Raw genomic sequence first — 15,242 nt, 5'->3', positions numbered from 1 at the left:
CCCATATCCAATTCCTATCTATAGATATTTTGGCTCCCAGGTATCTAATTATTCTATCCCTTACTATTCATGCTTCCTGCTGTGCTTTAGTTCAAGTCTCCACAGGATCACTACAAAACCTGGTAATTGTTTTCCTGCTGCCTAATAATATTTATCTTTGAGCTTCAGCAAGGTATATGGTACAGTTCTGCTTTGCTGTGGCCACAGAAGTTGCAGACTTCCTTAGGACCTAGAGCATTTGGGTCAAAAGGCTAGGTGGATTTCCTCAGCCCAGCTCAGTGACTGTGACTAATTACAGTCTCTACTTTTCATCGTTTGTTCCAGGTTGGGTTGGGGGTCCCGCTCACCATCTTGTCCACCTGGTCCAGCAAGGTGAGTGAACATCAACTGACTACAGCAGAATGTCAGACTGTAGGACTCTGAGCTACTGTATCTGCTTCTGGGGCTTGGGATTGAGTTGGGCTGCCAGTGGCATGAAGGCATGGGATGTGATGGGGAAGGGTTTGGGGGTGTCCAGAAGGAGGGAAGCACCTAAGCTGGAGAAGCAGATGGTCCATTGAGAAGCCTGGGATTCAATGACACATCATTGAGGGGCATGAGCTGTGCAGCCAAGGCCTGGATGGCAGGAGTCCTGGGCTCTAGTTCTTACCAAGTCATTTAACCCTCTGGGCCTTTGTTTCCCTCCTTCACAAAACAGAGGTGTTACAAAGCAAGGCTCTGTATGCTAGTCCAAGCTCCCCAACCTTAAATAATTCTGGATCCTTCTACCAGAAGTGAAATGTATGGGCCAAAGGTGAAAGGTAGGACTGTTTACCTATTTCATCATTTATATGTATAAACTGTGAAATTACATCATAGTTCCATTTGTAACGCAACTATATATTTCATTCATATGGTATAATGCTGTCCAGTAGAAATATAATAATGCAAGCCAGGGCTTCCCTGGTGGCGCAGTGGTTGGGAGTCTGCCTGCCGATGCAGGGGACACGGGTTCGTGCCCCGGTCCGGGAAGATCCCACATGCCGCGGAGCAGCTGGGCCCGTAAGCCATGGCCGCTGAGCCTGCGCGTCCGGAGCCTGTGCTCCGCAACGGGCGAGGCCACAACAGTGAGAGGCCCGCGTACCGCAAAAAAAAAAAAAAAAAAAAAAAAAAAATAATGCAAGCCATATATGTAATTTTAAATTTTCTAATAGTCGTATTAGAAAACTAAAAAGAAACAGGTGAGATTAAGCTTAATATACTATATTTAACCCAATATTAAAAAATTAGCATTTCAACATGTAACCAATATATCAAAATTATTAATGAGATAGATTACATTGGACACCGTTATTAAGTCTTCAAAATCCAGTGTATTCTACATTTACAGCACACCTCAAATCGGGCCAGCCACATTTCAAATGCTCGAGAGCCATATGTGGCTAGTTGCTACTGGACTGGCCAGCACAGCCCTCCACCAAGCAGCTGGTAGCAGCACATACCAGATGTGCAAGGCCAACTTACATCATCCTTTTGGGCCACCAGGTGACTGCAGCCACATGAGTGACTCCAGGCATGACCATCAGAAGAATGTCCCAACCAAGCTCTGCTTAAATTGTTGACCAGAGAATTGTGAATAAATGATATGGTGGTTGTTTTAAGCCCCCAAGTTTGGGGGTGGCTTGTTACGTGTCAATAGAAAACTGATACAGCAGTATAGTGCTGCTGTCTTTACTAAAGAAACGAAGGTCTTAAGGGACGAAGGGGTTAACTATTCAAGAGGGTAAAGAAGGGTGAATGTAAAAGTCATTTTCAAATTGGTAGTCAGTGTCAGAGACTGACTTTATTTCAATTCTGCCAACTCTAAGCCCCCCTTTTATGCTTGTATATTGCTTGCTCACCCATCACATGCCTACACAGATGCAAGGCACATCCTTGGTGCTAAGTATTAACAGAGGAGTCCACAGAACCTTTCTCCCTGGGCTGGGTTAGGTGCAGGGCTCCATGGAGGAGGACTGGAGAAGATAACGTTTTCTTTGTAGGCTAGTTTTGTTTGACCAGAGGTTGGGGCACAGCAAACTAAATGGCAGCTGTTGTTGCTACCTGGGCATCTTTCCTCTTCATCTCCATCCACAGGAAAACTAATAATGCTTCCTGGCACCACCCCCAGCCCCACTCTGTGCCCCACACTCTTGCTGGTATTGAAAGAAAATCTATCTTGCCTCCTGTCCATTGTGGTGTACGGGTGTGTGGTCAAGTGCCTCTCAGCCACATCTGTCACCAGGGCCTTTGGCCTTTCCTTCCAGCCCCAGACACTGCTGTAGTGACCAGCTCTGTAGAGCTATGCACTTCACACAGGCACCACCCAACCGTGCCTAGACTTATGCCCACTTCCTGTACCTCCTGCTTCCGGCCTTAGGTCTTCCTATTTACACTGGGGGTTGAGACACAGCAGGGCCTACTCAGGGAGACTGGGCATGTGCAACCCAGAAATGCAGGGGAATTACACCCAGTGGGATAGGCCTTTGGCCCACGGGAGGGGGGACCCCTTCCGCTCCTGACTGATTGTCCTGAGGAGCAGTCAGTTCTTCAAACCCTGAAAGACTGAACCACTGGTTGGGCTTGATACCGAGTGCTAGCCAGATCAATAAAGGATCCTCATGTTGGCCTGCCCTTTCCCTGCATCTCACCTTCTCCTTCACTTCTGTTCTCTGGAATTGCACTCCCTGATAAAGGTGCAGCACGTAAGCCTTTGCCTTAGGCTCTGCGTTCTAGGGACTCCAGGCCAGATGCCAAGTAAGCTAGGATTTTTCCAGCTGGTAGATCTTTACGTTCCACCCTCAAATATGACGTTAGGCATCTTATGCTTAGCTGCCTCAATGAAGACCCAAATTTCTCTGGCTCCCAATTGAGGTAACACTTTCTCTACCATCCCACTCTGCTTGCCCAAGAAGGCCCGGCCCATGACCAGAGCACCAGACCAGTGGGCAAACACCAGGGCATACATGCACTGTCATTCCCCTCTACCACTCCTCTTGGAAAAGGGCCCCTCACTTTCCAAAGACACAGACGCTGTTTTTCTTAAGTACCTTTAGTTATGGTACGTAAAATACTTCACTTCTCCCCTTCTCCTCGTATTACTTCATGCCTAGTTTAGGAACAAGAGCTTGAGTTTCACATGCCCCCTCGATTTACCTGTAAAACGCATGGGCTGGGTGCCTTACAGCCTGCCTTGTATCGCTGCCTAGATCTTCATGTAGAGCAGACTGGTTTTCTCAAGCATCCTGGAGGCACACGCCAGGTCTCACACAGCTCTGGCCCCTGGGCCACTCCCAGTACAAGCACACCCGATCTGAATGAATGGATGGGGGAAGGGGTGGATGTTACCAAGGAGGTGTCTCAGGAGATCTAAAGTGCTGACTAACTCTTCTGCAGGTCTAACACCCGGCGAGTCAGCCGCATCTGCCTCCGTGCTGCGCAGCACCCTAAGGAGGGCAGCTCTCGTAGACAGGGGAGGCCCACAAAGACCCTGCTGGTCTCACGTGCTCGCTCTGTCACAGTGCAACCAGAAAGGGTGGTCGGTTACTGCACGGGAATTACCCTTTTAAGCCGCAGCATGATGCTGAGAGAAGGTTGGGTCTGGTTACAATTAGTAGCAAGCACTGATGTTAATGGATTCTACAGATTTGTACTCTGAAGACCTGATGACAGCTCCCAGCATCCAGAGAGATCACCGACTACCACCCAGTATGTTTACCTTCCATGACTGTTCCTGGGATCTGGGAACTCTTACAAGCCTCTATTTTAACCCGACTGAAGGAAACAAGGATGATAGACATTTGAAGCTGGACTACCTGCTTCTGGGAAAATGGCCTGGAGGAAGAGAAACACGAAGTCCTGGGATCTAACAAGACACTTACCACTGTGGAGAGACGTGGGCAAAGCAAACTGTAAACCATGAAACTCTATACAGAAAGGCAGTATCATCTGCTGATACAGGGTAAGTAAAAAGGATGCCAGGGGTCCCCTGGTGGCGCAGTGGTTGAGCGTCCGCCTGCCGATGCAGGGGACACGGGTTCGTGCCCCGGTCCGGGAAGATCCCACATGCCGCGGAGCGGCTGGGCCCGTGAGCCATGGCCGCTGAGCCTGCGCGTCCGGAGCCTGTGCTCCGCAGCGGGAGAGGCCACAACAGTGAGAGGCCCACGTACCGCAAAAAAACAAAACAAAAAAAAAGATGCTATTCTGAGCCAACAGGGATTCTGTGGATTAACGACCACATCTGTTTCACTGTTCCCCTCTGTTAACCTGGATAATGGAGCACTAGAACAAAAAGAGTCATTTCTGATGACCTCAATAATGGGCATCTTGCTTTAAAATTTAAAAAGGAAGTAACCTAGCCACTTAGTTCCCTGACCCTGGATAGCGTGGAAAAATGATGCTGATACACACGTTTTAGGAATTCTACACCTGGTTGCTATGGATCTAACGGCATTGATAGAAGGATTTTATAAACCAACCACAAAGAAAATGCTGTACAGTCTTAATTTTCCTTAAACTTAAAAATATAATAATTGGTTTTGAAGTCTCACAATATCCTCTTGAGTCACCTGAAGAGACATTTGGGTTTTTGCAGACTTGGGCTGGAACCGTTGAGTTGGCAAGTCTACAGCCTGTTCTTTCTTCTCCTTCAGCCCCCAACACTCTGCCAATTCTAGGAGTCGCTGCTCTAGATCCCTCCAGACAAGACTGGATCCCAAGGAAGACACATTCTGCAACCCTCAAGCTGGCACCTACTTGGAAGCAGCAGGCACTAGGCCTCCCGATTGGCCCCTCTAATTCCAGGGCAGCACGCGATCCCCTGGAGGTGGTACAGCCCCAGAGACTGTTGGGTGGCGGCAAAAACCAATCCAAGTAGTTGGCCATTTCTTGCAAAGTGCCCAGCCCTGGAACCCTGCCTGACAGCACTCTAGCCCTCTTGTCACACTCATTCATTAATTCTACAAGTATTTCTTAATCTCTACTACATGTGAGGTCTTCCCACGCCACCACCTGGCATGCTGCCTCCCAGATCACAATCATATTCCATATAGAGAACTTAAGGTGCAGTGTAATGGGGTTGGACCCACTGATTCCAGACTTCATTCTGCAATGCAATGGGAGCGTTTGGGGCTGGCAAGATTTGATGGACAAGAATACAAATTATCAGATAAATGCCCAAAGACAAAGAGGGAGGCAAATATGAGTGAAGACTGGTGGCAGTGAAATCAGAGCAGAGCCAAGGAGTAGAAGAGCAAAAACCTAGGAGTCATTGCAGTCTCTGGTAGTAAACTGGAAATAACAAGGTCTCTTTATCACAAGGCCTTAGGGCAGCTGATTCACCTTCCAACATTAGCACCAGATGGATAAGAGCCAGGGACTGTTCCAGCTCTGTTTACCCACTAATTTGTTAATAGCAGGTCCATCTTTCTATCCTCAAGCTCCCAGAATCAAAAGCAAATCAGGTTCCTCAAAAAACTAAACATAGAATTACCATGTGATCCAGCAATTCCACTTCTGAGTATATACCCCAAAGAACTGAAAGCAGGGGCTCGAAGAGATATTTGCACACCCATGTTCATAGCAGCCTTATTCACAATAACCAAGAGGTAGAAGCAACCCAAGTGTCCATCAATGGATAAATGGATGAATAAAATGTGGTGTATACATACAATGGAATATTATTCAGCCTTCAAAAGGAATTGAATTCTGACACATGCTTCAACATGGATGAACCTTGAAGACATTGTGCTAAGTGAAACCAGCCAGACACACAAGGACAAATACTGTATGATTCCACTTACATGAGGTACCTAGAGTAAAGTCATAGAGACAGAAAGTAGAATGGTGGTCGCCAGGAGCTGGAGGGCAAAGAAATGGGGAGTCGTTGTTTAGCGGGTACAGAGTCTCAGTTGGGGAAGATAAAAAATGTTCTGGAGATGGATGTGGTGGTGATGTGGTGGTGATGGCTTCATAACAATGTGTACTTAGTATACTTAAAACGGTTAAAATATTAAATTTTGTGTTGTGTGTATTTTATCACAATGTTTTAAAAAGAAAATCAAACACAAGTTATTCCTGTGATGAAATAAAACTCATGACACAGTTGTATTAAAGGGGATAACAGGCCAGATTATTTGAAATCAGGAAGGTCATACAAAATCTTAAAACCTTACACTCACGTTAACTAGTCTCCAACCAAGAAATAATAATTTGAGAAGCACTGGACTGGGCTTACTGAATGCCTGGGTTTCAGATCCAGCTTTGTCACTAATTTAATTATACAACACTTGGTGAGGGAGTCACTCCTCCCTATACCTCAGTTAACTGACATGTACAATAAAGGGGTTAGATTTCATGACCAAAGGCCCTTTCAGTTAGGCCAGGGTGTCTCAGAACATGGTCCAGGAGCAACAGCAACACCTGGGAGTATATTAAAGTGCAAATTATCGAGCCCCACCTGAGACTTACTGAATCAGAAGCTCTGTGCATGAGCCCAGCCACCTGGGTTTGAATAAGCTAAGAGGTTTGAGAACCACTAACGTGAAACATTTTATGTTTTTATAATTGATAATGAACTCAGTAAGCCACATTTTTTTTTTTTTTTTTTTTTTTTTTTTGCGGTACGCGGGCCTCTCACTGTTGTGGCCTCTCCCGTTGCGGAGCACAGGCTCCGGACGTGCAGGCTCAGCGGCCATGGCTCACGAGCCCAGCCGCTCCACGGCATGTGGGATCTTCCCAGCATGTGGGATCTTCCCAGACTGGGGCACGAACCCGTGTCCCCTGCATCGGCAGGCAGACTCTCAACCACTGAGCCACCGGGGAAGCCCAAGCCACATTTTTAATAAAATAAAAAGCACAAATATCCAAACACATAAAACAAATGCATTAGGAAATGAAAAGGATAATCACTTTTTAAAAACATGAGATGTAAATATAAAGTAGCAAAATCATTAAAAAAAATCAGAATTAATGTACCCAAACGAGTACTGTCCTTAAAATAATAAGAACATATCACCTGTGTTCTAAGGATGCAGTCCTTGCACAAAACATTTTTTAAATTTTATTTGGAACCGTTTTCTGAGTCAGTGTAGAAGCTGGATGAAATCAGCTTCATTTGTTTGCAACTAAAAGTATCTTCATTCAGCTTGATCCTATACTTATTTTCTTGATTAGGCTGCTCCCCGAAATCAAATTCCCTCTAAGAAGAAGACTCCCCCTCACTGAGGAAGAATGAACGCGCCACAGGCTCAGAGGCAAATTCCAAAGCAGAGCTCACACGTGTTCTAAATAATGACAGACGTGTGTGTCTGGCATCTCAGAGTGACCATCTGGGAAGGGGCAACACTCGCTGCATCTGAGCTCAGACCCGAGAGCTGGCGGTGGAGCAAAAGACCACCCCACCTGGCCAATCCCTCCCTTCAGAGCGAGTGGAATGGCCATCACCACTTCACAGGTGAAGCCGCTAAGGCCAGAGGGGCTGATGGATTTGCCGAAGGCGAGGGAACTAACAGGTGGAACCAGAAGTGCGCTTTCCTAAAGAACCCTGCATAGGCTAAGACCTTGGAGCTTGGGAGTGGGAGCTGGACAAGAATGGAAGGCCCACTCCACCAGGCTATGATGTCAGATCGGAAGAGGAGTCTCCAGCTCAGCTGCTTTCTTCAGCAAACAATAGACTCTTTTGAATTTACCGAATATTTTGGCACCAGCCCTGGTCGATTCTTTCTCCTGCGGTGGGTTGGAAAATATTTCTAGCGTCCCACAGAGCCCAGTGAGAGTGAAGAGTGTGGAAGATTCCTCCTCTATCTAGCCACACAGACTTTCTGGCCTTTGGGAAGGAGGCACCCATGCACCAAGCCCCTGGGAGGGCAAGGCGAGGGTGAGGATGGAGCTTTCTGTTCCCCTGGCTACTGGCCACTCAGAACTTCTGCCTGCCCCTCAGCGGGAGGACTTTCTCCTTGCTCCACGTGTGTTATTCTAAAGTGTTCACTTGCGGGGGTGGGGACATACTAAAAGTGGAATATTACTTTGAATATATATCAAGTTTTTTCTTAATCCCACCCGTAACTCCTCAAAAGGCCTTTAAAATCCTCTTCTTCCCTTTGCAGATGTCTCCCCATTTGAGATCTCTATGTATGTTGTGCACTGTCCTTTGTTTTATGTGTAATTCTCCAGCCAGACTACGTGCCCAGTGGCTGATGTGTGATCCTCTTTACTTTTCACAGCATCCTGCATAGTGTTGGCACCGTGCAGGCACTCAGCTGTCCTGTGGTGCTGATGGGGATGCTAAGTTACCTTATCACGTTTGCCTACTGGGGCTGGGTACTCAGATAAGTGCTCTGTGGATATGGATTATCCCAGTGAATCCCCACATGGTGCAAGGTGCCAGGGGCTATTAAATCCACTTTTCAGATAAGAAAACTGAGGGTCAAAAAAGTTAAGTAGCCTATTCAAAGTCAAGGGGAGGCGCTTGGGTGCAAATCTATGTCTCCCTGGACTCCAAAACCAGAGCTCTTAACACTTAGACATGGCCTATTTCTCAAGATCCTAAATTAAGGAGTTAGAAAACCCCTGACCTAATCTTCTACTTCAGGTATTCCTGCCCCAGCCAGGTCTGCCTGTTCCCTTCCTAACCTCCACACTCTCCTGCCTCCAGGCTGGGGGGAGGGGGCAGGAGGAAGGGACCTCAAAGCCCACGTGGTGGTTTTAGGAACCTCCACCAGGATGACTGACCCTGGAAGAACAAGCGGGAGGTGGACAGGAAGCTGTGGACAGAGAAGGGTAGGGCATCGCGGGGCACGGACATCCTCTTCCTCAGGCCTAGCTGCCTTTCCACTCGGGAGCCACTCTATACACAGACATTACCTGCAGGGCTGACAGTCCCCCAGACACAGTCCTGCCTGAAGCCTGACAGGGTGAGGAAGCCACATCACAGCCCCGTGTCCAAGGAGAATAACTGTCACTCCAGCAGAGAGCAGGATACATTTATTTTAACTTCTCAAAGCAAACCTCAATGCTTATGCGTGAGATGCACGGGCCAAAACCGAGGTGCTGAGGTATTGCTGCCCGTATCTCATGGCCCACCTGGGTTCCTGTCCTAAACAGGAGACGGCAGAAAGAGCATTGAGCTGGGTGTCCCGACTCTTCTGTCACTCTCTGGGCCTCGAGCACCCCATCCCTACAACAAGGGGGTCGCTGCGTGGCTTGTAAAGGGCCTCCCAGATCCTCAGGTCTGCAGTCTGTGACCAGGCTGGGAAGCCACCTTGCCAATCTCATGCTGCTGCACCAGCCCGGCTGCAGACAATGGAGAGCCGATGCAGGAGATAGGGCCGTATCCCAGCCCACTCCCTGGGAATTTGACCCCGCTCCCCCTCAACCTCAGGCAAGCTTTGACAGTCTCCCAAGGAAAATGCTGACCTCTGGTCTGGTTGATTCCCAGTTAAACAAAGGACTGCAAGCTGGTGAGCTGGGGACCGTCTTCCCCAGGGCTGGGTCATCTTCCACCTGCCAGCTGACTCCCGCGCACCCTCCATGCCCCAGCTGCACAGGCCACAGGAGGGGGGCCAATGCTCCCTGGAGGGGATCATGCCAACATGACTTCAGTGACACATAAGTGATGAGGACGGGGCCAGAAAGCAGAGTTTATGGGTTGCGGCTCCACTGCAGTCCCAGCCCTTGCACAGCTGTCACTCAAATTCAGGCTTTCAGAGCATGAAGTACCCTCAAGTTAACTGCTTCACCTTGTTCTATCCAAGTTCAGATTCCATTTCGGCCAGGCACACATGCTCCCCAGTGGCCCGTGAGGGCTTGCCCCATATGGCTTCTTAGCGTTACAAACCAGGCCCTCAAAGCGAGTCACCCAAAGCTCTTCTGTCCTGTATTAAGACCTGCCCCTTTCTTCTAACTACTGCTTAAGGTCTGTTTTCCAGAAAGTCCTCCAGAGTCCACCTCCAATGCACCCTACCTCGTGAGCCCTTATGTGCATGATTTCCAACAGCTACACATGGATTTCCCAAACTTGACTAATATACAGACAACTTCCAAAGGAAAAAAATCCCCAGACTCCCATGGGCACATCCAAGAACCCCCAGGGGTCTGTATACCCCAGTGTAAGAGGTACTGTCTCAAGAAACCAAAATCTAATTTTATGAACAATGTCTTTCAACTGCAAATTAGAATTGCAAAAGAGTTTTCTCTTTTTTAAAAATTTATTGTATAGTTGATTTACAATGTTGTGTTAGTTTCTGCTGTACAGCAAAGTGATTCATTTATACATATATATACATTCTTTTTCATATTCTTTTCCATTATGGTCTATCCCAGGAGATTGTACATAGTTCTGTGTGCTATACAGTAGGACCTTGTTATCTGTTCTATATGTAATAGTTTGCATCTGCTAATCTCAAACTCCCAATACATCCCTCCCCCACCCCCCTCCCCCTTGGCAACCACAAGTCTGTCCTCTATGTCTGTGACTCTGTTTCATAGATAAGTTCATATTTTGGATTCCACATATACATGATATCATATGGTATTTGTCTTTCTTTTTCTGACTTACAGAAGTTTTCTCTTTACAGCTGGTGGAGTAATATAAAAGCACATTGTAAACATTCTCACAGAATCGAATGCAATCCTCTGAGCTACACAGTTTGTCACTTAGTCATCCAATATTTATTGAGTGCTTCACATGTGCCAGGCGATGCTCTTAGCAATGGGATTCAGGGGTAAACAAGACATTGTCCCAGCTCCGGAGGAGCAGACCTTCCAGGAGGGGAGGCAGGCAATCAAACAGTGAACAAGTAAATACACAAGTGCTGTGAAGAAAAGCAGAGCAGGGAAAGAGGTAAGTGAGGGGTGTGGGAAGAAAGGAAGGGCTGATTTGACACAGGGTGGTCAGGAAATGATATCAAAGCAAGAGGCCTGAATAAGGTGAAGGAGGAGGAGGTGACGGGGGAAACAGCTCTAGGCCAAGGGAATAGCAAGGAAGGGCCCTAAGGCAGCAGCCAGCTGGAATCCTGAGGAAGAGCCCAGAGCCCAGTGTGGCAGAGACCAGGGGGCCTGGGGGAGGGACGGGTGGGAAGGGGCCAGGTACACTACTGAGTGCACCATGGTGGTGAGTCTGACTTTATGGGAGGCGTGAAGGGAGGCCACTGGAGGGCTTAAAATAAGGGAGCCATGGCTTTTTCCTTCTCTGTCTTTGTCCCCTACCCTGTGTCTTCCTGTGCATCTCGTTGTCCGCATCAAACTGGGAGCCCACTGAGCGCATGGGCTTTTCCCCTCTCATACCAGGAGCTCCCTGACGGCACAAACTATGTTTCCCCTTCCTTCTGATACCTCCTTTCAGCCTCCAGGACAGGGCCCAAACCCTAAACCCTACCTGACACCTAAAGTGCAGCAGCTCCACACAGGTGTGGCCTACCTCAGGTGCACCGCTGCCCCCCCACCCCCAACTCCCGGCTGGGCCACCTGAGGCCCTTAGAGGAGCCAAGGTGGCAGCTCAGGCAAAGCTGGTCCCTGCCATCATGCTGAAACGCCATCATGGAGAACACACCAACACCAAGCCCTGTATCACTGCAACAGCCTTGAGGCCTCCACAGCCACCACTGCCCCAAGGGAGCCTCAGTTGCCCGTATCCAGAGCAACCAGCATTTGTGAGTTGCAGTCCCTGGAGGGCAGGCAGCATCACTCTTGCCATTTATTCTGAGTGGAGACACGCCTTTCTCCTGCTGGTTTGGAAGCGCTCAATTCCTAAAAGAGGTGTCCTTGGGCTTCCCTGGTGGCGCAGTGGTTGAGAGTCCGCCTGCCGATGCAGGGGACACGGGTTCGTGCCCCGGTCCGGGAAGATCCCACGTGCCGCGGAACGGCTGGGCCCGTGAGCCATGGCCGCTGAGCCTGCGCGTCCGGAGCCTGTGCTCCGCAATGGGAGAGGCCACAAGAGTGAGAGGCCCGCGTACCGCAAAAAAAAAAAAAAAAAAAAAAAAAAGAGGTGTCCTCATCCACTTTCATCTATTTCCTCTCTCTGTCAGCCAGGTGCAAATGGAGATGCTATGCTGATTTGAAGATGGGATATTCTCCTGGGTTCTATCTGAAGCTGATACTGCATAAAATCTTGCTTCTATATTACCTGGGAACTCAGAGTGGGGAAACTAGAAAAAAAACAAATCACACACCTGGAAGGAACTTGAGATGTTCCATTCTCCTGCCTCTGAGCCAGATGGCCCCTGGCCCCATCTCACGGCAAAAAAAAAACCTTAAAAAAAATGAATTAAAAACTAAATTAAAATGCTAATAATAAACATTTTCCTTTCCTTAAAAGAGATCCCAGCCTGGGACTCTGATTTCAGCGTTTCATATTTCTTTTTGGTCAGGCAGGCAGAGCTTTCTACATTTATCTTACACTATAGGTTACAGCTTAAACACGGGTAAGGATGAGGGGCTTCCTGGGATCAGTGGAAAAGAGAGTCATAGGTTTTCTTTTAAAACAAATGATTTACTGCCCCCTGATACAGAGGTACTTGCTGATGCAACCTTCGAAAATATGTTCAAACTCAAAGCAGGCCTCCATGCGAAAGAAACTGGGCACACCAAGCCGACTTCATCCCAGAAAGAGAGGAATGGCACCACCAGCTGCTCTTGTGACTGAACCCAAAACCATCTGATACCTAGACTAAGTCAAACCAGATCAGAAACTGTCCCTTCGTTATACTTAAAACCACTTCTCTCATTCCCACAACTCCTCTCCCTTGAAAGATGCCAAATCTTCTTTTAAATAAAAACAGGACAAACCTAGCTCATCCTCTTCTCTCCATCCCTTTCTGCAGCCTCAGGAAAGAACTCTTTCTGAAGTTCCAGTCTTCACTCTTCCCCTCCTCCCAAAGAACTCCCCTGTCTTCAAAATAAAAATAAATCCCACAGTCCTCTGTAAAGTCGAGAGGAAAAATATACCTACCATTTGGCTGCCCCCAATCCTATGAGAAAGCACATCTCGCGGGGTTTTATATACGCACGTTCCTGCAGCTCAAGAGACAGTCCCCGGCCCCCTCTACCTTCTCCCACCTGTGCCTGAACTTCTCATTCTGCTCAGATGGGGCAGCACAAACACAATCAGCTCCACCCCCTGCCAGCTACGTGGGAGGCAGTGAGCCCCAGTTTCCTTGTCTACAAAACAGACACAATTGTACCCATCTTACAGATTGTGTTGGGGGGTATAATCAGACAATGTACATAAAGTGTCTGGCACACACACATGTTAGTTGTTACTGGCTGTTATTTTTGTGGACCACAAATTTCTCGAGAGCAGATACCAACATTACATAGTTGGATTCCCAGCATTTAGCGCAGTGCCTGGCACATGGTGGATATTTAAAAAAAAATTAAAATTAAAATGTTTGTTAAATAAATCTAGTTGAAGAGGCCATAAGCTTATTTCCCACTAGTCCCCGCTCCATCCTAAGACTGCCTTGGCTGTTCCCCTAAGGGAATGGTTATCCTCACATAACCTTCTCCCCTACTCAGAAAAATTCCAATAAAATCAAACAGAAGAAGGAAAATGCTCTAAGAAAGGGAAGCCTCTCTGCACACCACCTTGCCAGGACTTGCCAGGCCTCTCAAAAGATTCTTCCCCCTCCCCCTGCCTCCTGGATGGTGTTCAGTACCCAGCCGAATAATGAACCATCAGAGAGGATTCCAACCGGTAGCAATTAACACTGTTCCAGCTGGGAACAGATTTAGCTTCATGATGCCCAGATCTACCGATTCCCCTTCCCTCTTCCAGAAAACACCAACTGCTACCACTCCACTTGGGAGGACCCCACAGATCAAAAAGAGGAACCTGATCAATGAAACAAGATTGGCCAAGTGTCCATACTTGCTGAAGCTGGGTGATGGAGACATGGGGATTCATGATACTACTGTCTATACTCTTGTATATTCTGAAAAATAAACAAAACCTTGATTAATGATTCCACCTTTTACAGAACTAGGGCAAGGAAGCCCAAAGGGTTACTCTTTTCAAATCATAGGGGGAACTCCAGACATGGATTTCCATTATAAAAGAAAAGTTCCAGGAAATACCTCTGGCATTTGAAAGGTCAGGGTGGTATTTAGGTGGTATATAGAAAGAATGTTGGCCTCTGTGAGCTTGGGCAAGTAACTTAACCTCTCTGCCTCTCCTCTGCTTCCTTACCCTTAAAACTCAGGCTTTGTCCCTACCTCACAGGGCTGTCCAGTGAGGTAAAGGAAGTGAAGCTTGTAGTACTGTGACAGCACCTCAAGCGGTACCTAGCCCATAGTAGATGCGGGATAAAATTTAGTTTCTTTTCTTCCCTTAATGGAACAAAGATGTTCTATTGTATTCTAGTATTAAGAAGCTTAGTGGAATCAAACTCCAGAAGTTAGCTGGTGGACAACAGTAACTAAGACACACTAAAAAGAAGGCTTCTAAAGAAAGGAACTCGACTCCATTGCCTGGGAAACCTGAGCTCCCAAATACCCATCCAAGACTGAAGTGTCTGAAGCGCATCATTTGTCATAGGCGCTAAGTTAGAAGGGATAGGGTGGCAGGCTAGGAAAGAGAAATGCATCCCTCTCCCAGGCCTCGGGCGGCGGTAGGTTTAAGCAAGAGGAGGCGCTAGAAGGGACTGCTGAGCATCTGAATACCATGATGACCAGACAGGTATTTGTACACAAATGTTCGTAACAGCAGCATTATTCACAATAGCCAAAATGTAGAGACAACCCAGATAGCCACTGACGGATAAACAAAATGTGCTCTATTTATACAATGAAATAACATTCAGCTTTAAAAAGGAACGGAATTCTGATACTTGTTATACAACATGGATGACCCTGGAAGACATTATGCTAAATGAAATAAGCCAGAGACACAAATACCGATTCCACTTACATGAGATTACTAGAGTAGTCAAATTCACAGAGACAGAAAGTACAACGGTGGTTACCAGAGGCTGGGAGAGGCGGGGGAATGGGGAGTTAGCGTTGAATGGGTATAGAGTCTCAGCTGGGGAGGATGAAAAGGTCTGGAGATGGATGGTGATGATGACTGCACAACAAAGTGAATGTACTTCATGCCCCTGAACTGTACACTTAAAAATGGTTAAAATGGTCAATTTTAGGTTGTATATATTTCACCATAATGAAGTAATAATAATGATGGTGATGATAAAAAAAAATACTATAATGACAACATCCTGGTTTTAGTTTGTATC

General features: G+C 47.3%; 1 protein-coding gene across 6 annotated transcripts in view; it reads right to left on the bottom strand.

The window, feature by feature from the left end:
* Nucleotides 1-15,242, bottom strand: part of NFASC (neurofascin) — a 188,030-nt gene that overhangs the window by 127,592 nt on the left and 45,196 nt on the right. Inside the window, exon 1 of one of the 6 annotated variants that reach the window (XM_029230361.1) lies at nucleotides 3,175-3,266. The exons of the other annotated variants lie outside the window; for them this stretch is intronic. The gene's annotated coding sequence lies outside the window, so the exon portion shown is untranslated. Of the gene's footprint in view, nucleotides 1-3,174; nucleotides 3,267-15,242 lie in introns of those variants that run through there. 6 annotated transcript variants of the gene reach the window in all.

This window comes from Monodon monoceros, unplaced genomic scaffold (genome assembly GCF_005190385.1).
Source record: "Monodon monoceros isolate NGI ecotype Baffin Bay Population unplaced genomic scaffold, NGI_Narwhal_1 Super_Scaffold_18, whole genome shotgun sequence".
NCBI lineage: Eukaryota > Metazoa > Chordata > Mammalia > Artiodactyla > Monodontidae > Monodon > Monodon monoceros.
This window is presented reverse-complemented; position numbering and strand designations above follow the sequence as displayed.